The sequence below is a fragment of the Prionailurus bengalensis genome, chromosome F2, assembly GCF_016509475.1.
Source record: "Prionailurus bengalensis isolate Pbe53 chromosome F2, Fcat_Pben_1.1_paternal_pri, whole genome shotgun sequence".
NCBI lineage: Eukaryota > Metazoa > Chordata > Mammalia > Carnivora > Felidae > Prionailurus > Prionailurus bengalensis.
The window spans coordinates 66,269,042-66,293,669 of record NC_057353.1 but is presented as its reverse complement, the minus strand read 5'-3'; the positions used below and the strand labels follow the sequence as shown (position 1 = coordinate 66,293,669).

At 49.7% G+C, this 24,628-nt stretch overlaps 1 protein-coding gene and 1 long non-coding RNA gene across 2 annotated transcripts in view; one reads left to right on the top strand and one right to left on the bottom strand.

The window, feature by feature from the left end:
- ZHX2 (zinc fingers and homeoboxes 2) overlaps nt 1-24,628 on the bottom strand; it is a 162,935-nt gene that overhangs the window by 119,892 nt on the left and 18,415 nt on the right. The window lies entirely within an intron of this gene.
- On the top strand, nt 9,079-11,694 carry LOC122495768. Its single transcript, XR_006300563.1, has 2 exons — nt 9,079-9,678; nt 9,793-11,694. It is a non-coding gene; the product is annotated as an uncharacterized LOC122495768 (long non-coding RNA).

Below are 24,628 nucleotides of genomic sequence, written 5' to 3'. Positions count from 1 at the left end.
GAGAAAGGAAAGGGTGAGGCAGAAATTCATGGCGTGACGGAATAAATCTCTTTGGGTGCCAGATGGGGAGAGGGGGCTGCTGCACCATGGCCTTTGACAGAGGACATAACCCAGCAGGACTCCATTTCTCTTACCTGCATAAACTACATCAGGAAGAGCATGAACCACACATGCGGGGCCCCTCTTAGAGGCTGTAGGTCAGTCTACTCCATGATATCATTCCACGGTATCATTACCATAATTCCATCATTACGATTCCATGGTATCATTAAAGGTTGCTGTTCTTGCGTATTTAGTAAGCAGAAACGCCTGGGGACTACTTGTATACGCGTGCTAGTCCTGGTGTGTATTCGTGTGGGGCGGTACACGGGAGTACGACACGTGGATCTAGTCCTTTATGGCTATCATTAATTGAGCACCTACTATCTTCCAGGGACAATATGTGCCTTGATTGCAACGAGAGAAACACACATCCAGGCACACAGAAAGTAAGGCATGCATGGCGGCATCCCCATGTATCAGAGTGGGTTGCAAGCTACCAAATCTCTGGCCCGAGGCTTGCAAACAGGTGGCTGGGGCTGGATTTGGCTCTCAGACGTGTTTTCTTTGAGCTACACTATGCGTTAAGCATTTTGGAAATGTCTTATAAAAACCAAGATTTCAGGGAAACTTGGATGGCTCAGTTGGATTGATCGTCTGACACCTGATTTCGGCTCAGGTCATGATCTCACAGTTTGTGAGTTTGAGCCCCGTGTTGGGTTCTGCGCTGACAGCGCGTGGCCTGCTTGGGATTCTCTCTCTCCTTCTCTCTGCTCCTTGCCCGCTCATGCTCTCTCTCTCTCTCCAAATAAATAAACATTTTTTTTTTTTTAAACCAAGATTTCCAACTTTCCTTGGAAAAACAAACGGTAGGGGCGCCTGGGTGGCTCAGTCGTTTGAGCGTCCGACTTCAGCTCAGGTCATGATCTCGCGGTCTGTGAGTTCAAGCCCTGCATCAGGCTCTGTGCCGACAGCTCAGAGCCTGGAGCCTGCTTCGGATTCTGTGTTTCCCTCTCTCTCTGCCCCTAACCCACTTGCATTCTATCTCCCTCTCTCTCAAAAATAAATAAACATTAAAAAATTAAAACAAAACAAAACAAAACAAACAAAAGGTAGCTGTCTGGCATCCCTAAGTCTATATTCCTGCCTGGGAACAGTCTGTTGGGGCTCAGTGGCGAGTGTCCCTTTTGGACTGGGCGTGGAATTTTCGATTTTGTCAAAGTTGCCACACTCCCCATTCCTTACTTCTGGCTCGCCTTCCTCATTCCTTTTACCTGCCTGACTTCGTATGCACTTGAGTTTGCAAGCCTAACATAGGATAGGCCCCTTGCTTTGCTAGTGAGGAACCTGAGGCCTAGAGAGGTGAAGAGACAGCAGACAAGGGCAGACTTGAATCCAGGTTTCTGCTGGACATCAGGGTCTGGGCTGTTTTTCCCATATCACACTGTGTGTCATCAAGGGCAACTTGGGGGTACACAGTGTTTTCAATACAGGAGGACCATCATAATGACCTGGTGGATGGACCAGCCCAAGACATGGCTGCTGTAGGGTGAGGCAGGGGGCTGGAGGGAGGGGGTCGGAAGAACAACAGCCTAAAACAGAACAGTCTTAGAAAGGGAGTAACGGGTTCTTGGCTGCCTTGTGGACCTGAAACCCCGTTTATTCAGTGCTGTTTGCTTGTGACTTTTAAAATGTATTTTATTGTGAAACAGAACATATAGAAAACCACATAACACAGAAACATACATATTGTTTTCAACTGTTTATGATTCTTTTTTTTTTTTGGTCCTGTTTTCTTTCTAAAAGCCATCAAAGATGCTTCAAAATCAGGGCTTTTTTTCAGTCTGCACTCACCCCAGATAAGAAACCACCCTACCTCTGGGGAGCCTGGGTGACTTAGTCGGTTAAGCGTCCGACGCCAGCTCAGGTCATGATCTCACAGCTCATGAGTTCAAGCCCTGCATTGGGCTCTGAGCTGACAGCTTGGAGCCTGTAGCCTGCTTCAGACTCTGTGTCTCCCTCTCTCTCTTTGCCCCTCCCCACTCGCGCTCTGTCTCTCTCTCTCTCTCTCTCAAAAAAATAAACATTAAAAATAATAAGAAGAAGAGGGACAGGATCTCTCCAGGGTGGAGAACCTCTAGGATTCTGCCAGGTTCAGAATACTGTGGAGAGCGGAAGGAATCTTCCAGGATGTCTGTGAAAGGCAGGACAGTGATGGCATCACTTACCGGCCCGGGCCAGAAGCAAAACCTTCCTCATGGCTACATCCGGACCAGAAACCAGGTGGCGGCATCTATCACAAGATCCCTCCAGGTAACAGGATGTTGGTGAAAAGGGCACCTAGAAGTCGTGGGCTCCAAGCCCCTCGCTGACAGCTGAGTATACAATGTTTGGATGAAGAATGTGACTTGCTCAAGGTCTGATACTGAATATTAAGCCACATCCCAGGGGCTTTTCCTTCAGCCTTTATTCCAAAGTGGAACCTCTCACAAGGTCTGGAGGCCTGGGGGTGTGAACGGGAGGGCTCCTCAGACCAGGCTTCTCACTCACAAAAGGGCATAAATTGAAGCTTTTGACACAGTCCATGTCAAAACTTTATGAGGCTGTCTGAATCAGAGACTCTAAGACCTATGCAATACCCTGAATTTAAGTATTTTAAACATAGGAGCACCTGGGTGGCTCAGTTGGTTGAGCCTCCAACTCTTGGTTTTGGCTCAGGTCATGGTCCCAGAGTTGTGGGATCGAGCCCCGTGTTAGGCTCTGTGCGAAGTGTGGAGCTTGCTTGGGATTCTCTCTCTTCCTCTGCCCCTCTCCCCTGCTGTCTCTCTTTATAATAAATAAAATTTTAAAAAAGTTTTTAAAGTCTTTTAAATGTAAACCTCGTGCTAAACTCACAACTCGGTTCTATAGCAGAGTATTCTGGATATCAAGAGTAAACTTGCTGATATAAAGATTTTGCAGGTTTTATGGTAATCAGTTCTCATATTTTTTCATACTTTAATATGCCAGAAGACCAAAGCTGGGGCCAGGCTCTCTCTTGCTCTCTTTGTGGACTGATCCCATGGCAAAACGCAAACAGCAGAACCTGCTGGGGGCCCCCTTCAGTTCAGCGAATGGAAGCAGGGGGCTGGTGCAGTAAACGGAGGTGGATTACATCCATCTCAGCCAAGGCAACGGCACTTCCTATGTGCTTCCTAAGGGCCAGGAACGTGCTAACGGTTGGGTACAGAGATGACCGCCCTGCCCATGAGGAAGCCACAGCCCGGCCAGGCAGCCAGACACTAGACGAGCTATAAAGTGATGTGACAAGTAGATGCAGAAAGTGCTGGGAGTCCCAGTGGGGAGGAGAACGTGCATCTGCCGGAGGGTGTAGCAGGGGGCAGATGGTGTGATGAGAGGCAGAGAGAAAAACGTCCCCTCCAAAGATGTCCATGCCCTAATCCCCAGTGCCTGTGAATATGTTATCTTGCATGGCAAGAGGGACTCTGCAGATGTGGTCAGGTTACGGACGTAGAGATGGGGAGATGATCCTGGCTTATCTGGACGGGCCCAATGTATTCATGAAGGTCCTCAGAAGTGAAAGAGGGAGTCAGAGTGACACAGTTTGAGAAAGACTCAATAGGCCATTGCTTTGAAGATGAAAGAAGGGGCCATAAGCCAAGGAACACAGGCAGCTTCCAGAAGCTGGAAAAGTCAGGGAAACAGATTCTCCCCTAGAGCCTCCCGAAGGAACAGCCCGGTGATACCTTGACTTTAGCCCCGTGAGACCCATTTCAGACTTGTGACCTCCACCAAGCTTGTGGTAGTTTGGTACAGCAGCCCTAGAACACAGACAATGGAGGATAACTCGAGTAGGACACAGGAGCCCTGGGGCACTAGTCCTGAACCGGTAGCCCTTGCCCTCTCAAAGCCTCTATTTATCTATTTCTCCCTCTGAAAAACGAGAGCACTGGTGAGGGTGGGGGATGTCTGGCTCAGTCACTACAGCACACAACTCTTGGTCTCAGGGTCATGAGTTCAAGCCCCTCATTGGGCGTGGAGCTTACTTAAAAACAACAACAACAACAACAACAACAACAATAAACCAAGAGCACTGGGTGTAGACACTCTCCGATGTCCCTTCTGGTTCTGACACTGGTAGTTTTATGAAGAAGAGGAGCAGCTACCATAATGTAATGACTGGCAACTGGTTGTGAGGGTTGACAGAAAACAGCCTGTCCCAGAGCGTGTTTGGTGGAATTTAAATTCTATGGGCTGCTGATAAGGGTTAGTCAGAAAAGAGGGCTATTCATGCAGCAAATTATTACCCATCACTTACCAGGCACTGTTCTGAACCCTGGGGAGTCGGTGGCGAACAGAACAGATGACCTCCCTGCCCTCACAGAGCTCAGATCAGAGAAGTGAACTAACACACTCTTTGTTAGGAGAGAACTAATGAACAGGCCAATTTCCACTGGTCATTATACCACGAAGAAAATGAAACCTGGTGATGAGACAGTGTGGGACAAGGAGGCCAGCTTCTCCTGGTAGAATGGTCAGAGCTGGCCTCTCAGGGTCAAATTCGACCTGGACTTAGGTGATGAGATGAGCTGGGCGTTTGAAGAAAAGGGGGAAGAAGTAGGAAAAAATATTGAGCTAAATAAAATTAAACAGAATTCTATACGGAAGAGTCCTGAGGGTTTGAACATATCAGTTGGTTCATGTGTTCACTGTCCAATGACACATTATTTTATTGAACCAGGCAGTGTTCTAGACACAAGGAATACAGTACTGAACAAAACAGGCAAGGTCCCTGGCGCGTGGAGCATTGTGAGTGTGGGGGAAACAGACAATACAAAACTCAACAGATAAATATAACATCAGGATATAAAAGGACTCAGAGGGGGCACCTGGGTGGCTCGGTCGGTTGAGCGTCCAACTCTTGGTTTTGGCTCAGGTCAAGATCTCACAGCTTTGTGGGTTTGAGCCCCGCATCGGGCTCTGCTCTGCGCTGCCAGTTTGGGATTCTCTCTCCCCCTCTCTCTGTGCCCCTCCCCTACTGGTGCCATTTCGGTCTCTCTCAAAATTGAGAAACAAACTTAACAAAAAATAAAAGGACTCTGAGGAACAGAACGGGTATGGGGATAGGTGTTGACAGCGGTGGTAATGGTGGTCTGGGAAGATATCTGGCGTAGACATCTGAACAGAGAATTAACATGCAAAATGAATCAGTAGGCAGCATTTCCCAAACTAACATGACAACACAACCCCTTTGTCCCAGAGCATCACGCAGGACACAGGCTCCTCAGAACACACTTTAAGAAACCCTGGCCCAGAGACAACTGAAGCATGAACCACACTCTCGCAGGACCGAGGCTAGCATGTCAGGATGGAGACTATGAATCTCATGAATACAGAGTAAGGCATTTTGTGCAGAGAGTCCCCGCCTCCAAATGCGTATCAGAAAGTAGGAGAGGGGCGCCTGGCTGGCTCAGTTAGTACAGCATGTGACTCTTGATCTTGGGGTCATGGGGTCGTGAATTCAAGCCCCATGCTGGGTATGGAGCCTACTTTAAAAAAAAAAAAAAGCAAGTGGGAGTGACTGGGAATTCTCTGCTTGACTGCTAGTTAGTAAAGCTCTGCATACTCTCCTGAGCCATCCCAGACTCCCCCTCGGTTCTGTGGGATTCATGAAGCTTGAGGATAAGGTAAGCCCACGATTGGATGAGTCGGCACTAGCCCGTGCTGGTTTTCCCCAGAGAGCAGAATATAAAAGAATAGAAATCCTTTTTCTAGGATGCTATGTTGCAAAGAACATGTATTTGTTTTTTCAAGCATATCATCTGGGTGACAACGATCAATGTCCACATTTCCGGGGATCTTTACCCAAGTCCCCCTTCAGTTCTGATTAAGGAATAAACGGTGCACCCTGGGACCAGAAACAAGATCTGGGGCCCGAACAGGGCCTACGCTCATGCAAAGTGCACACCCTGAGAAAAAGACCAATATTCTCCCCAGGAAGCCACAGGGAGTTTCACTGCGAGCAAACCCCACCGTCCCTGCGATGTCCTTTCCTGTCTAGAGAAGGCCGTCTGGACTTTCTCACAGCTCAAGTCAGAGGAGGCACATTATGTATTCAAGTCCTGCTGCAGCAAGCCTTCCAGCACGCCATCCTGCCTGGGCTCCAGCAGAAACACCTCTCTGGGGAGCAGGCTCTGTTCGTGGTAAGCTGGGCTCCGGGTCCGCCAGAGGAACCGCTCCAAAAGCCCACAGAACGTGGCCTCGCCTGGCAGGTGGTAACGCCGTTCACCTTCCTCGTTCCCTAGGCGAGATGTGAGCTCAGACAGATGGGGGGAGGGGGGGTCTTCCCATGAAAGCCAACGCCTTTCCCAAGCCTCTGCTTCCCTGAACTGCCTGCCCGAGCCCCCATGTGGTTCCTCTGCTTGGATAATCCTCCTGCCCCTCGTCACCTTCTTGTCACCTGCCATCTTTTTCATCTTGGCTCAGTGTCACTTCCTCTGGGAAGCTGTCTGTCTTGATCGGATCAAATACCACCACTGGGGGTGCTTAGGGCACCTCGTGCCTCTTTTACGAGCACCTGCAGTGGCTCTGAGTCCCAGGTCCTGCCACTCACATCCCTTCAACAAATCCCATCACCTCCCTGGGCCTCAGTTGCCGAAGGAAGGGAGGTGAAAAGATGCTCACTGTGGTTCCCTCCCTGTCCCAGCGCTCTGAGATTTCCCTTCCTGAGACAAGAGTCACAATCACTTACTTAGCACTGAAATGACAGAGAGAGCCACAGTATTGGTTTCCACACTTTTGAAGACATGACATCCCTTTTCAAATGATGCTGTCTAATCCTAAAGCAGGGAACGGGCGGAGCTACTTTGCTTGAAATGGGCCAAAGTCTGCAAGCCCTTTGTCTCTCAGCCTCTGAGGTACCTCCCCCGCCTAGGGCTCCAGAGGCACGGGTTTCAAGCCACTCCCTGGGACGGGCCTTCCAAATCTAACACTAGGGCAAGTTCCAAAGTCCACCCACTCACACCCCATGCTGACTGGTTGCCTGAATTCTGTGGGGTCCGCAGATCTTCTACCGACAAGTGTCCAAAAGACACAAAGGTTTGTCTGTTCCTCTTTAAGCTTTCTTTCAACACGTCTGATTTCACACGTAGCTCCGGAGCACGCATGAAAGGGGGATTATAAAAAGGTAGGAGAGGAGAGACCCATCGGTAAGCCCACTTCCAAATCTGTGATATGGACACAAGGGCCACAAAGGGCCACAAGCACTGGAGCAAAGGGCACAAGCAACTGCTGTTAGCACTGCCCGCTCTCTCACCGAGGAGGCACGGACACCCATGTGGGGGTGTGCTGGCCCTCAACACACCTCGGGCGCCTGAGTCCCATCGTCCTCAGCGGAGCCCCCTAGACCCGACTTCGGAGTTCTGACCGTGGAGGGCCGGGCAGCAAATCAGCAGACCTGGCCATCGGTCCCCAGGAGCACCCAGCACGGTCACGGGCACGACCCAGGACTTCGGGTCCTTGCAGTAGTAGCCCACCCCTCCTCCAGAATTCAGAATTTGCTGGAACACCTCCTACCGATCACTATCACCCAGGTGTGAATCGCTGGGGGGGCCTTCTATAGCCAGAGCTGCACACTCCTTTCTTTCTTTTCTAACACCTTCCAAATTCATCACCCTCGACGTGGTGAGCAAAAGAACGTGCAGACATTTGTGGGGAAGGGGTGAGTGCCCCTGCTTCCCCTATGTCAGGGAGATACCAAAACCCACTGAGAAATCATCTGGGAGAAGACTCCCAGGATGGGCCTTTGTGGGCACCTGTCCAAAGGTTCCGATTTGGAAGCCACAACAGCTGGCCTTTTGGAGCCAGAGAGAAAGCTTTCATATATTGAGGCAATTTATTATTTTTTTTTTTTAATTTTTTTTTCAACGTTTTTTATTTATTTTTGGGACAGAGAGAGACAGAGCATGAATGGGGGAGGGGCAGAGAGAGAGGGAGACACAGAATCTGAAGCAGGCTCCAGGCTCCGAGCCATCAGCCCAGAGCCTGACGCGGGGCTCAAACTCACGGACCGCGAGATCGTGACCTGGCTGAAGTCGGACGCTTAACAGACTGCGCCACCCAGGCGCCCCTTTAAAGGCTCCAAAACCTCCTCTAAAGCCATCTCCTGTACTTAAACATTCCCTTAGTTCTCCCCCGCCCCCACCCATATTTATTTGGCTTATAAAAAACGTATTAAATCAGTAGTCACTCTGCTGCCTCAAATGTGTCTACTCTCAGCCCCACGGTCTGGTGACAGTTCTCTTTATCGATCTCAAGACAGCAGCTGAAAGTCCTGTAGTCCTGTAGGTCTCCCCCTCCTCCCCACCGCCTGCCCCTTTGTCCTGTCCGGTCCTCTCCAACTTACTCTCTGAAGGCTCGGTGACAGACACAGCAAGCTGGAAGGGGAGGGAGGCAGTGCTATTTATAATTCGGCAGAGTTGGCCCTCAGAACACGGCCATTTTTTCCAGGCGGACTGCCAGAGCCCACATTCCCCAGGCTCCATATATGGGCCTCTCACAGGCCCCTGTGCCCATAGCCTTGCCTCTGAGGGGACCAAGGCCGCCTGGCAAGTCAGGAAGGTAAGGCCCGATCTGCTCTTCCATGGCCGTGGGGGCCACAGCCAACCCGGGAGCCTGGCCTCTCCGTGCTTCCCCTGGGGGGTGGTCAGAAAGCGGGGAGAAAGGAATAAGAAACCCTGAGGTCCCAGCCCAAAGGAGTTGGAGAGCAGCCGGCTTTCTCTCCAGGGCTTGAATAAGAATGGCGAGGAAAAAATGTATTCTTGCTACGAAACATTAGGTCACCCCTTGTTTTTTGCCAAGTGGTTTTCAATTGTTTCCATCGAGATGTGACTGAGGTCCACGGCAGCCCTGCCAGCCCCCGAGGGCTCCGAAAGCCGGATTTATGGACGCCCTTGGATAGGCAGATGGGAGGGGAAGCCCAGGGAGGGTGGGCAAGCCAAGGCGAGGGAGCAGGGCTTTGCCAAGCAGATATTTTCTGCAGGCTCTCAGCTTTGATTAGCATATATTAAGGGCGCGGAGAGAGAAAGGTGTCCAGCCTCTTGTGGGCATTTGGACATAAACGCCCCCCTGCCCTCCAGAAACCAAGCACTGAGGCAAGAGGAAGGGCTTGATGGGTTGACTTGTCACTCCAGGCTTTTCTCATCTCTGTCCCTTCTAGGCCAACGCCTGTCAGGCCAGGCCGGGGCCACAAATGGGCGGGGGGGGGGGGCCTGGAAAACCCCCCTCCACGGGCATGTGGGCAATTTTACTTCGATTTCGTGGACTGTTTCTCCAACCTCAAGAATGGTCTGCAGTGGACACAGCTGTGTCAAATCAAGTTCAAGTCCTTTCTCTAAATAGCCTTTTGTGGCCATCTGGATATCTCTTCCTTAGGATGGAGAGCATCTGGTATTATTATGAATTGTTATTATTAATATCAATAATAAGAGTCTGCCTTTATTGAGTGTTCACCATGCCATCCACTTAACATATAGCATCTCATTTAATCTTCGTAACACCCCCAAGAGATGGATGTTCTTCTGTAGGTAAGGAAACTGGGGTGCAGAGAGGTGAAGCAGCATGTCCATGCTGACCCTACGGGTAAGTAGCAGACCCCCACGTCTGTCCAGCTCCTCACTTCCCACCTCTCTGCTCTACATACCAGTTCCTGTCACTTACGTCTGCGCTGTCTTTGTTCCTTTTTTCTCCTTGCAGGTGGAGGCCCCTTCTTAAATGTTGCCCCTTCTCTTCTCTCCTGAGCATCTAGGACAAACTAGATCCACAAAGAATCTTCACTCAGGAGGCACTTCTTCGGCCAAGGGCACCTCTCACCTGTGAGCTCTTTTCAGCGTAGGAAGGATTCTGGATTCTCTGTGGACCCCATGGCCTCTGTAGCCCTCCCTGAACAGCCAGGACCCTCTATCTGTGGAGGTCCCAGCCGTCCTGTTACTTGCTTGCCTGTGACAAATATGGGGCTGGCACTTCAGCAGGGAGAAGGAGCAGCAGGAGTTGATCAATTCCTAAGCAACAAAGATCCTGTTTTCATGCAAACGTCCTCGGCATTAAAACAAAAACAAATTCTTCCAGGGGCGCGTCCTGGATGCCAAGTCTCCTTGCAAGACACATTTTTAAGCAGGGTTCTGCGCCTGCGTGAGAGACTAACGGGTAATGGGAGGAGAGCTGTGTGCCAGGTGTCAGGAGGCGATGCAGGACCTTAAGGTGGCATGACAAGTGCCTTGAGTTCCAAGCAGGTAGGGACCACCGAGGGCTTCCTGGAGGAGGGAGTTATTCCGATTCAACTCAGCGGTCTCCTGACTGATGGTGTTGGCCTGATCTTGCAGGACCTGGGTGCCCACCAACACCAGCACTACTGGAACATCGCCAGGGTCACTGGGCTAGCCCAACAGTTACAGAAACATCCACAGGGCATCTGGCCTCCAGCTGGCTCCAGCCGTTTTGTCCTTTATGAACACGGGGGTTCAAAGGCAACACTGTTAACAGCTCAAGGGCAGGGCCACACAATTCGCTTTTGGCAAATCACTAGCAATACCAGGACTGCGGCATTTTAGTGCTGCAAGATCACCTGCTACCACCCCCTTACCGCTGATGCCTTGCCCAAGGCTCCCGGTCCAGCCAAGACTCCAGCTCAAACCTCTTTTCTCCTGCTCTCTGAGACCTTCTGTGCAGCCTCCTTTTCTCACACTGTGGAGGTATTCTCTGGCTTCAGCACATGCCCAGAAGCACTACTGGGCTGGGTACCAGGAGACACGGAGCACACAGCACCAGGCTGCGGTCTTCTCAAGCTAGCCTGCGAGCAATTCCAGGGTAGGAGGAGCGCCTTCCCAAGGCATCTCTCTTCCCAGCGCCTACCACAGCAAGGGGGACGGGGCAGGCAAAGGTCTGGTGCTGGGCACAGTAAACGGGCAAGTCTGGCAGGATTAAAGGGCCCATAAAGGGGCTTTGTGGCAAGAATCAGCTAATTAGAGTGGAAAGAGCATGGACTTGGGGTAGAAAAGATGTGGGCTGGCATCCAACACTGTCACCATGTCAGGGGACTGAGAGGTGTCCCCATTATCCATGTTCTCTTCCTGCCAAGCATGCAGCTGGACTCCACTTCCCAGTCTTCCTTGCAGTTAGGATGGTCACGTGGCTACACTCTGGCCAATGGACTGAAAGCGGAAGTAATGTGGGGCAATTTCAGGCCCAGCCCCTGAAAACCTCCCACATGTGGTTCTTCCATCTACCAATTGACCCAGAGTGCTCCCAGGACCGGGTTCCCGAATCCCTGTGTGAAGACCACCTGCCAAACATCTGCACTGAATCGTGTTCGCAGGAAATAAACTCCTAAAGCGTTACACTATTAAAATTTGGGGGTTACCGCTGTTAGCCCAACCTAATACAGTCTCTTACTAGCCATGTGGCTTTGGATAAGTTTCTTAACCTCCTGAAGCTCCAATTTCCTCATCTGTAAAATGAGAATCTAAAAAACCTTCCTGAGAATGACTGGGCTAACATTTGTGAAGATCTCACAATCAAGGCTGCATTATGACTTTTGTGAGCCCTATACATTTTTGCCTTTATGGGTCCCTTCCTGCATTAAATAAAAAAATAATAATAGAAATAAAAAAACAGAAAAAATTGGGTTTTTAATATTACATCGGTATAAAGAGGAGTATAATCCAGGCCAGATAAATCATGATGCTTATTATTGTTTCTTATTTCTATATTTGATTTTATATTCATTATTATTATGTTCATTTTTTCCTTCTGATTTTAAGGGAAATTAAAATCAAACATTTCCTGGGGCTCTGAAAATATCGTGGGCACTAGGCGTTATGCCTACGTACCTAACGGAGAAGATGACCCAGCTTACTACAGTGCCTGGCCCATGATGCATGCAATGAATCAAAACTATTATGGAGATTTTTTTTTTTTCAGTTTGTTATTTTGAGAGACAGAGAGGGGAAGTAGGGCAGAGAAAGAGAGAGAGAGAGAATCCCAAGAAGGCTCTGCACTGTCAGCACAGAGCCCCACGTGGGGCTCAAACTTACAAATGGTGAGATCCTGACCTGAGCTGAAATCAAGAGATGGTCAGTTAACTTAGCCACCCAGGTCCCCCAAAACTATTATGGATTAAAAAAAATAGGAAGATGGAAGCATGAAATAGCAACAAATGGTCATGAAGCCCCTTTCACATACTTCATTTCCTCCAACTCTCACATCCATTGTATGAAATGGTTTTCACTTCTATTCTCCAATGAGAAAGGTGAGGCTCGGAGAGGTCAAGGGTCATGCTCAAGAGGGGAGCCCCGTGCATGGTGCCTCACATCAGGCACAGTGCTAGACACCTGTCTTTGTCACTTTTCATTTTCTCAACGCGGTACGATAGGGATTCTCTTTTTTTAACCCCCATTGTATGACTGGAAAAAAAAAAAAGATACTGATGTAAGGACAAGCGGCTGAGCTGAGAACTGAAACCACTTCTGGGGCCAAATCTAATGCTCCCTCTACCACCTCGCCTTTCCATCTATCAATAGCTCTGTCACGAGAATTGATACATGGCAGTGTCTATGGAGGGTGTCAGACGCCCCAACACCTTCTTTCATAGAGCAGAGAAGAACCTGCGCAGGGCTGAAATCCAAACACATCGTGCCAGATCAGACTTGTGCTTTCTCATTCTCCACCCAAATGTACTCCTTAGAAGGTCTAATTATAGTGACTTCTATTTTCTTGTAAATAATCACATCTGTCATAACTGATTTAACTGATTCAAGGCTCCAAGTTGGCAGTCTTGGAGGCCCGAGCCAATGTGTCAATTACGCCAAGAAGGCTGTAAGCAAAAGTTGCACGAAATGGAAGAGAGAAAAAAAAATTAGTCACAGGCATATAGATGGTGGGGACCAATATGTGCTTTTTCACAACAGTGATATCAACACAAACTCCTAAACGTGGCCAATGGGTGTCAATCCGTCGGCAACCTAATTTAGTAAAACAGACACAGCCAGCCAGATCCTAGGGAATAAAAACAATCTTTTTTAGTGGAGACTCAATCCTAGAAACTGGTTTCTCCAATATCTTTCAAGTCTAAGTAAATACCCCCAGGAATTTGCCACGGCTCTTTATGCTTGTCTTCAGGAGAAAAGATGGGTTGAAGGGCTCACGTGATTCAGGAATATACAGCTTTCCCCTTTTTGAAAGTTTGTGTTATGCCACCTCACCTTTATGAGAGATCTCCATTAGTACCTGGCTTCACTAACGGAAAGAAATGCAAAAAGGACTTTTTATGGAAAAAAGGGCAAAAAATGAAAATAGCATTATTAGTTTTGCAGCAGCCATTAAAGAGATAGCTGCACCCCAAGCAGGGAGAGTGGCCCCACCAAGATCCTTCCCTGGGACCTACACTTAGAATCTCGGCATCAACTGCCTGTGCTTTGACTTATTTTGTGCATCCTTTAGCAAGATGTGTCCTAAGGTATCAGAAAAGCCTGAGAGGTTTTTTGGGGGCTTGGGGAGCCGAAAAATTTCCTATACAAATGAATGGTAATTGCTTCTTTGCTTTATGCCGCTTCAGCTTGCTCACGACAGGTTTCATAGGAACACTCTACTCTAGGACAGTGGGGGAAACTTGAAGTCTTAGTGGCTATATTTGAGCGTGGCTGTTCAGCCAGCACAGAGTGGTAGCTAGAACTTTCGATATGGACTTGGGTCCAAGTCTCTCTCCACTTCTCACTAGTGTGACTAAGCAAATCATTTAACCTTCCCCAGTGCATCTCAGCTTCCTCATCTATAAAATGGTGACAACCTAGAACCCTCGTGGGACTGAATGATCTAATGACTCAGTATGACAGCCTGTTGGAAAGTGTAAGCACCACATAAATGCTCATTATCATTATTAACAGATCAGCATATACCGAGTGCTGTTTTCAATCCATGGGAATGGCTTCTCTCTCTCCTAAAATAACTCCAAGCAGAAACAGTCATGCTTTCAGTCACAGAGGGGAGGTGAGACTTCTTTCCTAGGGAGGTGTTTGAAAGTCGTCTTGCCAATTAAGCTCTGAAAGTCCCTGTGTCTGAAGGGAAGCTTCGAAAAAGGAGTATCTTCCAGGTAAGAATGTGGGGAAGTAAAAGATGGCTCTCATCCACTCCCCAGTTGCCCACAGGAAATGCTTTTGGTGACCCCAAGCCTGCAGCTGGTGTAACTTCCTTTGGTCCTGGTCCATCAGTGTGAGCAGAGGGGTTAAGAGCAGACTCTGAAGCCAGACTTCCTGAACTTTGAGTACTGCTCCGCTCTTTACTTATGGTGTGATCTTGGACAAGTTATCTGTGTTTCAGTTCCTCATCTATAACATGAGGGTAATGACAATACCTACCCCTCAGGGTGCTAGTGAGGAGTGAATGAATGAATACACGTCCAAAGCTCACAATAGGACCAGGTACATAGGAAGCAATTAGCATCCGGCTTGCAATGGCCATATTACAGTCATTGGCCTTCCCCTCATCCCGTGTTCATTAACATGCATGTTTAACAGCTTTTCCACACCAACCCCCTTACTAGGAAGGAGATTCTTTAGTCCACATAGAAGATCTGAAAAGAAAACACAGTATTAAGAACTCCATGATCTATATCTGAATCTGCAAGAGAGGCCCAGGGTCACCTCCTTCAAGGGCAGTTCATTTCCAGGGTAGAAGTGTGGGGGGAAAAGGCTCTGGACTGAGAATCGAGAGGCCCAAGTCCTAGGCCAGTGCCATTTTGCCCACTCTGTGGCCTTGAGCAAGTCACTTCATCTCTCTGGGTATTAATTTTCTCAGCTGTAAAAATAGGGGACTTCGGTTGTGAATCTCAGTTTATTCGTCTGTAAACAACGATAATAGGAATAACTATCCTATAACACCACATCATGTAGTGCGAACCAAATCACGCATCCCATGTAAAGGTGGACAAGGGTCCTGAGCATGGCCCATAAGGCTCTGGGCCATCCAGTTCCTGTGTCTCCTGGCCCACGGCTCTCCCTTCACTTGTTCTGTTCCACACACTGGCCTCCTGGGTTTTCTCCCACTCCCCAGGCACACTGCTACCACAGGGCCTTTGCCCCAGCTTTGTTCCTCTGCCTGGAATGCTCTTTCCATAAATAGTCCCATAGCTCACTCCCACACCATTTTCAAATACTGGATTATTATTTTTTCCACAGCTACTATCACTTTCTTGCATAGTGCACGATTTCCTTGCTTATGATGACTACTACCCTTTATTGTCTGTCTCCTCCCAGGCCAAGGATGTGTGTTCCATGAGGGCAGGATTCTATTTTGTTTCTGTCCCACAAAAGCCTAGAAGACTACCTGGCACATAACAGGTGATCAGTAACTATTTGATATTTACTGAATGAATGAATGAATGAATGAATGAATGAAGAGCACTTTGTACAGCAAGAAGGTGCTTACTGAATTTGGGGCAGCCTTCCTAAATGTTAAGGGGAGATTCTTACTCCTCCCCTGCCTTCTTTCCATGAGGAAGGATCCTTACTTAGTCACCCTGGACCTGTTTCCATCCCTGTCACCCACGTTCGCCTAGAAGTGGAGTAAAGCATCTCGCTGGCGGATGAGTCACTGGTCCATTTCTTGACTCAATGAAGTTAAGCTGCAAACTTCACAGATGCAATTTCTTTGCCTGTTCTGGCTCTGCCATCAGACAGAGCAATGGCTCTAAGTGAGTGAGTCTGCTTTGCAGGCTCACAGTTCCCTCCTTGGGTTCTGTGTGGTGTGGGGTGCAGGACAGGGCGCGTTAGAAAGACCTTCTAGCCAGCAGATGTACGTAAGTCATGCTCACTAGCCTGGCTCTGTAAGGAACAAAGTGGACATTAAACACAATTTCTTTTTTAATGTTTACTTGTTTTTGAGAGAGAGACAGACAACTAGCTGGGGAGGGGCAGAGAGAGAGGGAGACACAGAATCCGAAGCAGGCTCCAGGCTCTGAGCTGTCAGCCCAGAGCCCGACGCGGGGCTCGAACTCACGGACCGCGAGATCATGACCTGAGCCGAAGTCGGACACTCAACCGACTGAGCCACCCAGGTGCCCCACTTGTATCTCTCTTGATTGGTCTCGAACCTGGTCAAGCAACAGCGCTGTGCCGTTTACTGACCCCTAAAACTTCAACTAAATATTCCAAATTTTAACAAGTGAAGCCTTATGTTCTTTGTTTCCAGACTGTTTTCGATCCTAGTCGCTCTCCTTCCACGTATTAGTTTGAGAATGTCCCACTTTGCACCCAATACTGCAAACTGCTGAGCACAATTCTGTGAGGAGGCTTGTGACTGGCTCGCTCTGGACACACTCTGTGCCCAATGCTGCTAAAAACTATCTCCACATCCCTCTTCACACCGCGAGTCCTTCCGGACCTGCAGCCCATACAGCCTTTCCCACCCAGGATCTGTGGTGCCTCAGGGTTCTGTCTCCCGCTCTCTCGTGGGACTTGATGCTGTTCTTCAAGTCACTAGATTTGGCTCATTCTTCTTGAGATCTTCTAAATGGCTGTGCTTATCATCCAATAAACCCACTAATACTCCCAGCGTCGTGTTATTTCTGACCACAGTGAGATGCAAGTAACCATTGCCTGAAGGTCTGCAAGGTCTCGGGCGTGGCACGAGGCATTCTCCTTGCCTTGTCCCTTAAACAAACCGATGAGGCAGGTGTTACTATCCCCCATTTTACAGATGAGGAAACTGAGGTTTTCAGAAGTGAAGCACCTTCCCGTTATCACTGTAGCTTGTAAGAAGCAGTGTGAGTTCCAAAGGCCACACATTGGATGACTCCTAGGGCTAGCATTTAGGTTAGAATAGGGGTGAGCGCAGAGAGCCAGACTCGCCACCAGGAACCTCAGTCCGGGCAATTCTACTCAGATCTGTCAATACCCTTTGGCGCGGTCATTTAACCTGCCAACTTATCCAATGGCATCATCCAACATTTCTCCATCATGTTTCCAAAGAACTCATGAGTGGCTTTCTCAAACACCTTGATTAACACCAGAGATGCTTGACTTGGGACGTTTTCCTCATCTACTAGCTCAAAAGCCATTTCTGAAGAAATGAAGCGAATCTGCTTCACTCTGATCTCGGTGAGGCCATGCTGGATTCGTTCTTCCCTCTCACAGCCCTGGCCGAAGAGTCCAGGGAACCTGGAGATTTAAAGAAGCTAAGTCCACCACTAGCTGAATCCAGGGGTGAGGGGAGACCTGTAGTGAGGCACTGTCTGCCTTCTCCAGCACGTTGGTGGCAGGGAGGGGAGATGGCATTAGAATCAGGAAGCAAAATGATTCATTTGGCAAGAAGAGATCTGTCCAAATCACTTGCCTGTTGTAATTGTGGAGCACTCGGCTGCTCTAGGCTGAAACAGCAACCCCAGACTGCGTTCCTGAAGCATTCAGGAAATAGTGACAGCGAGTCATTTAAGGAATCCAGAAAAACGGCCTGCATTTATTAAACTCTTACTATTTGCCAAGCATTTTGCACAGTGCTGGGTTTACATGATCTTGTAAAATGCTTTATCGTTCTTAAGTTTACTTATTTATTTGGGAGAGAGAGAGCGTGGGAGAGAGAGAGAGCAACTGAGCAGGGGAGGGGCGGAGAGAGAGAATCCCAAGCAGGCTCCACGCTGTCAGCGCAGAGCCCAACACAGGGCTCAATCTCAGGATACTGAGATCATGACCTGAGCTGAATTCAAGAGTTGGACGCTTAACCAACTAAGCCACCGAGGCGCCCCTCATAAAATGCCTTAAAACCATTTTTAGCAAAGAAATACATGCTCATAATTATGAAATACTACAGAGGCTTATGATGAAAACCACCGGCTTATGATAAATGTTAACCCCCTCCAACATACTCCCCAGAGGCAACCTTTTCTAACTCTTTCTGTTTCGAGTTCTTTGGGCAGCCACTTCTCCAAGTATAGGATTTCCTCTAATCTGCAAAAATATTGTATTATGTAGACAGTGATTACCTCTCTTTACAGATGATGAAATGGTGGCACACTGTGGCCTCGGGTCACACGGCTGGAAAAGGGTGGAGTCATGATTCAAACTCAGGTCTGCCTCACTCTTGGTCCTGCTATTTTTTTTTTTAAGGTTTATTTTTGAGAGAGAGAGAAAGAGACAGACAGACAGAGCGCAAGTGGGGGAGGGGCAGAGAGAGAGGGAGACACAGAATCCAAAGCAGGTTCCAGGCTCTGAGCTGTCAGCACAGAGCCCGACGCAGGGCTCGAACTCACAAACCACGAGATCATGACCTGAGTCGAAGTCGGCCGCTTTACCGACTGAGCCACCCAGGCACCCCTTGGTCCTGCTCTTAAACTTCACACCCCACAGCCAGCCTGTCTGGAGCTTACCTAGTAAAGGATGTGGCTCAGGTCACATCAGGCACATGTGCCCCCGATGGCTTGTGAGGTTACCTATGGTCTAAAATCACTTCCAGCGGACATAACTAAGTAACACCATGGGATCGCGCATAAATGAGCTCTCTTTGCCCCTGGGAGGTTTGTTTTCAGCTCTTCTTTCTAGTTTCTTTGGGTTCTTCCTCCTCTAGCCACTTCAGCCGTCTCTGCCCTTTCTGCTGTGATACAACTGCTAATAGGACTTCAGAGGGCGGGTCTCTGAGGCCCTTATTTCCCTCTGGAAGCTTCCTCACGCTGAAAGGTGGTACAGAGGGCATTTGTCATCATCTCTGTTAGGATGTTGCAAAAAAAAAAAAAAAAAAAAAAAAAGACCAGTCCCTCCCAGATTCAGGTTTTATAAAGAAATGATTTTCCTTTATTTTGTGGCTGTAGCTAGTGCTTGAGAAAATGTGTGTGAGGTGCAAAATGTAACATTGACAAGATTTGTTAATAATATAGCTGCTGGGGGTGGGGGCGCATAGGTGGCTCAGTCGTTTGAACATCCAACTCTGGGTTTCCGCTCAGGTGACGAGCCCAGGGTTGTGGGATCAAGCCATCGGGCTCCACGCTCAGCGTGAAGATTCTCTTCTCTTTCTCTCTCTCTCCCTCTGCCCCTCTCCCCTGCTCACATGTGCGGCCTCTAAAATAAAATAATTAAAAAAAAAAATAACATAGCTGCTGGTAAGGAGCTCCAACCCAGACTGGTCAGGTTCAAATCTTAGAAAGCGCCCTCACTAGCTTCCATATCCTGACAAGGTACTCTCCTTCCTACAACTGATTCTGCAGCTGCAAACCTGAAAGGGTGTGCTGAGGATTATGGATTATGAAGGATGAACCGTGTGGGTTAATACATGTGCTTTGAACTCTGCTGAGCAAGGCCAGCGGGGTCATTTACTAGAAACCTGTTCTAGCACCCTGCAGTTTACGTGAGGTGCCCACATACACTGTAATGGTCCTCATATCTACAAGGAGTCAGGGCAGAAATGATTATTAGTCTCTTCAAAATATTTAAAGGTATAATTATTAGCCCCGTTTTACAGATGAGTAAGAAAACTGAAAAAAAAAAAAAAAAAGGCGACAGGATGGTTCAGAGTCCGAAGGAGTCACTAAGAACCCTTTTGAACTTTCCTGCTAACAAGGCTGGGTGACTTTGGACAAGTCACTGTACCTCTCTGAGCCTCACTCGTAAAATAAGAGGGCCTTATCTTACAGAGAGGCAATAACACTGAAGTTCAGAGAAGGTATCCTGAGTCAGACTCTGGATTTCAATTAGCGGTCTTCCACTCATCACCTGGGTGACTTCGGGCAAATTACTTCATTTCCTGGTGTCTCTGTTTCCTCATCTGCAAAATGGGGCTGATAATAGACCCCACCCTAGAAGGTAGTTATAGGAATTGAATGAGTAAACCTGTGTTAACATCTTGGGAGGAAGCCGGGCACACAGAAGCCCAACATCAGTGATTAGTACGGAGCCTCACATGGCCCGCCCTAAGCCCTGTGTGTCGGGACCACGATCCCTATCTTGACTGTGGGGTGCCCACTGGGCAGGATGCTGGCTGTGGTTACCAGGTTGGGTGGCCCCCGACAGGAGTGTTAAATTTGCCATCTAAATTCAAAGGCTGCCTGCAAGTGCCTAACATTTCAATCTGAATGGAAAACCCTATTTCTCTATTTCTACCTACAACACTGACGATGGTGTTTTGCTTTCCTTCCCATACAGCCTGGAAATCCTGAACAAATGTCAAAAAGGATTCATGGAGTCAACAAATATGCGCGAGTATTAAAACTCTTACGAGTGAACCATGTCCCACATTACCAGAAGCTTAAAGGGATGAGACTTCCAATTTCATTACTCAATAAATATGCCCACTTAGGGCCCAGGTGAGATGGCCACAATTTGTAGCTAATAAGTTGGCTGGAAAGCGTCTGAGCCCGCCTAGGAGCCCGCGTTGCCTCACATTTTAGGGCCCAGCCACCGCGACCAAGTAGCAGTAGAAGCAATAATGGCTCCCGCTCACCAACCACACAGATCAGAGGGTCATAGGACAGCAAGGACCCACCCCAACTTCGAGACGCAGAGAAAATGAATCTTTCTGTGCCTCACCTTTCCTATCCGTCAAATGGGACAAACGGGGAATACCCCATAAATGCGGCTTAAGTGATTTAGAACAGTGGCCATAGCAGGTGCACAGTCAAGGTTAGTTGGTACTTATCATGTAAGACAGCCTCTCTCCGGTTCCAGGGGCCACCCCTCCGCTTGCTCTTTCGGGCCCTGCAGCTGTTGCTCACCCAGGGCTTCCCCGTTTCCTGCTGGCTCTACTCATCCCTGCGCACCTACCTGTGAACGGTCCATTCACTAATTCCCGTTACTACTCCACGTTCTGTCGGGGGCCCTGACTCAGATGCCTGTATGTATACTGTGTCCTAGGCAGTTTTCATGAATTTCGCTAATGCTTCCGGCACTCTTGTGAGGGAAGCATTATTGTGCCCATTTCTAAGGACTAGAAAACTGAGGCTTGAAATTCAGTCCCAGTTTCACAATTAGGAAGCCGTTCAGCTAAGTTTGAAATTCAGGCCTAGCTTTCACACCCAGGCCTAGTTTAACGCCCAGTGAAAAGGAAACATGTATCCATGGCTTCCCCAAAGCTTACAGAGAAGATGTGATGGCAATCTTCTATGACAACTCCTCCGAGAGGAATAAGAATAGTGACCCTGACAACAGCCAAGGGCACCTGGATTGGAGTGTTAGTCAGAGATGGCTTCCCGGAGGAGGAGATATTAACCCGACTCATAAACGATGGGGAGTTATTCTGGGAACAAAGAAGAAGGGCTACCACGTATAAATTTAGGTCCAGAGGGAGAAGAGAAAGAAGACGCTTTTTCAGGAGCTGCAAGCAGTTCAAAACTCCTGGAGCAGAGCGCTCCAGGGGGAGGGAATGACGAGAGGGGGCTGCATCCTGCCCAGGGAAATGCCACAAATGCTGGGCTGAGGACCTGGACCTTTTTCATACCAGTGTTTGCAGAAGTGAGGCTTACACAGACAGCGCTCTGGTCACCTGTCTGTGACCGCCAACCCCTCCGAGACAGAATGTCTATTTCAAACCTTCAAACCCAGCCCGGAGCTCTGTATACAACAGGTGCCCCAAAAATGAGACTGACAACTGAAAAAAAAAATGATATTTGAGAAGCGCTCCTCTGGGTCTGAGCAGATGCCGCCCGTGCCCTACCGCGTGCCCCCTTCCGCGCACTTGAGCCTCATAGAATTCTAACTGCCAACACCTGTGTTTCCTTGCTTGGGGGCTCTCTCTGGTTTCCGGGCCCACTTTGCTTCCTGAGTGGGTACTGGTGAGTCCCATGCCTGCCACACCTCTTGGGTGGGCCATGCGGTCCCGTGAGCTGCGGCCCCAGGTGCCCACCGTGGTAACTTGCTGGAAAGTACTTCGTGTCCCCCCCCCCCCACCTTCTCTTCCTAGGCTCCCTTCCTGGCTCCCTGCCAGAGCTTCCTATACTTCTCAAATAAACCACCTTCACTTAAATCTTTGTCTTGGGGTCTCCTTCTGAGGAGTCAAACGAAGACAGTCTGATTCTTGGTTTCATAGACTGAAAGGGCTTCGGGGGTAAAACTCTTTGGGGGCAGGAGATGGATGGTCCACAGCAGGTTAGTGGTGGGAGCGGTGGGCATCCTACGCGCTGGTTGAAGGCACCGAGTGGCTGCTGTGCACACAGAACCAACCCAGGGTCCTGTGTTCCAGTCTCAGCTCTGGACACAGTAGCATCTCCTGGAGGGAACACGGGCCTTCGAGGAAGGCAGATCTGGGTCTGAATCCAGACGGGGCCACGTTAGGCAGGTGGCTCCTATCGGAAGTTAGGTGGCCTCCCAGGACCTCAGCTGGCTCAGCTGCTGTGATGTCACCCAAGTGTCAAAACTAAGGAAAACACCTCGCTAAGAGAAACGAGGCTCCTTTTCGTGTCTTTTTAGGAACTCCATGTTCTCTGTTCTAGCTGCTTTCTGCACACAGCCAGTCTAGCAACGATCGCATCCTATGGGCAACCTCGCGTTTTACATATTTGCCTCCCAGGAGCCTGGAGGCACCTAGAAGACGGGGGTTCAGTTTTGCTCAGCTTGGCATCCCCAGCATGTAGCACCACCACACCTGGCCCACAGCAAGCATTCGATGAATGTTTGTTGAGCGAACGAATGGTAACAGCGAAAGAACAAAGAACACCTACTAGTGATGATGGGTTGTCTGGAGTGTTTGCACGTTCGTGGGATCTCAGTGCCGAGTCCTACTGTGCGCCGGGCATCGTTCTCTGGACTTACAGGTGTGGTCAAGGCCGCCGTGCTCCTCCCTCATGTGGTGGCTTACCCGCCAGAGGGACAGAGCAAGATGTTTCTCGACCCAGGCTGCCCAGCAGACCAAGCCAGGAAGCTTTTAAGGAGTCTCTCCCAAGATTCTGGTGGAATCACCTGGGGTGGGGCCTGGCGTCGGGATTTTTTTTAAAGCTTCTCAGGTGAATATAACGGGCCACCAGGGCTGCGCACCAGCGGGATGAAGAGAGAAAAATAAGATCATGTCAGGGAGGGAAGAGGGTTGTGAAGGAAACAGAACGGGGCATGTGATTTGGCCCCAAGGTTGGCAGTGGAGGGGGAGGGAGGGAAGAGGGGATGGTCTCCCCCCAGGAGACATTTGGCTGCATCTGGAGGCATTTTGGGGAAGGTGCTGCTGGCATCTGGTGGAGGAGGACCAGGGGTGCTCTCCACACCCCAAGGGGCACAGCACAGCCCCCACGACAGACAACTGCCTGACCCCAAATGTCGGCAGTGCTGACGTAGAGAAACCCTGGTCTGGAGGGGCAGGGGCAGAGACCACTTCAGGGAAGGCTTCCCCGTGGAGGCGACGGTAGAGCTGGAAAGTGAGTTCCAGCACGAGTCTCTGGAGGAAGCGACGAGAGGCAAGGAATGTGAGGTGGGCCCGGAGCCACCATCACAGCCTCGAATAGAAAGACACCAGATGGCTAAACCACCAAGTCTGGCTCTGACCACCTACTAACCTAAGAGCCCTCGCACCTCTGCTCCTGGCATCATTTTGGGGTTGCTCGCTGGGGCGGGGGAAGGGAGAGGGAAATTCGGCTGCTTTTGCTTGGCTGCTTTCACTTTTAAGTCCCCACCCTCTTTCCAGGCTCCAAACCGAACCGGAAAGGGGGAAGGAGAGGGTGCTAATCCAGGCTGACCACTCAGAAGTCCCCAACACCACCTGCGGGCCTACCTCCTCCTGTTCTCCTGAGGCATCTCCCACCCCCAATCCCTGGTGTCCAAAAGCTCTAACTGCTGGGGGCGGGGGGAAGGAGCCTGCTTTGGAGACATCCTGCCAGCTTCCCCCAGCCCTGGGAGAAGTGATTTCCCAAGAGAAACAGGGATCCACAGAGCCATAAATAAACACGGCATTCCAGAGGAGGAGGGGTGGGAGGGCAGGTCTGGCCAGCTTTGTCCCCCTCGCGGAGATGGCTTTGTCCCCCTCGAGGAGATGGCCGGTTAACTTTTCCAGCCAGGCGCTGGGACCTGAGAACCTGCCAGCCCTCTCTCCAGCCACCCCCACCCCCCACCAGCCGCCCCTTCTCGGTGCTTCCCTGTAAATCAGTTGCAGACCCACTGCCTTGGGAGTTTGGACTGTCGGCAGCTGCACGGAGCAGCCTGCTTGCTCAACACCACGTGGGTTTTCCAAGGAAACGTCACCATAGTTCCACGGGCAATTTCGGCGGAAAGTCGAGTTCTTTTGTACAAGGCTTCTAGAAAGGTCTGAGTCAACGGGCCGCTCGGAGGCAGCCAGGGTGGCAGCAGGCATCTGACAGCCGGCCCTACCTGCAGAAGTCCTGCCAACCTGGAGCGGGCAGAGACAACCCGTCCTGCACACTTCAGGGAAGAGAAGTGGCTCAGAGGCTGTAAGGTCACCCCTACTTTACGAGCAGGGAAACCGAGGCTGGAGAGGGAAAGAACGACCCTCTCAATGTCAGCAGGCAGCGGGCGGCTGAGCTGGGTGTCTCCAGGCCTCCTGATACCCATCTGTGCATGGAATTTCTTTCAGGCCACGTACTTGTTCCAGAATCGTGGGGAAGTTCCACGAGGGCTCATCT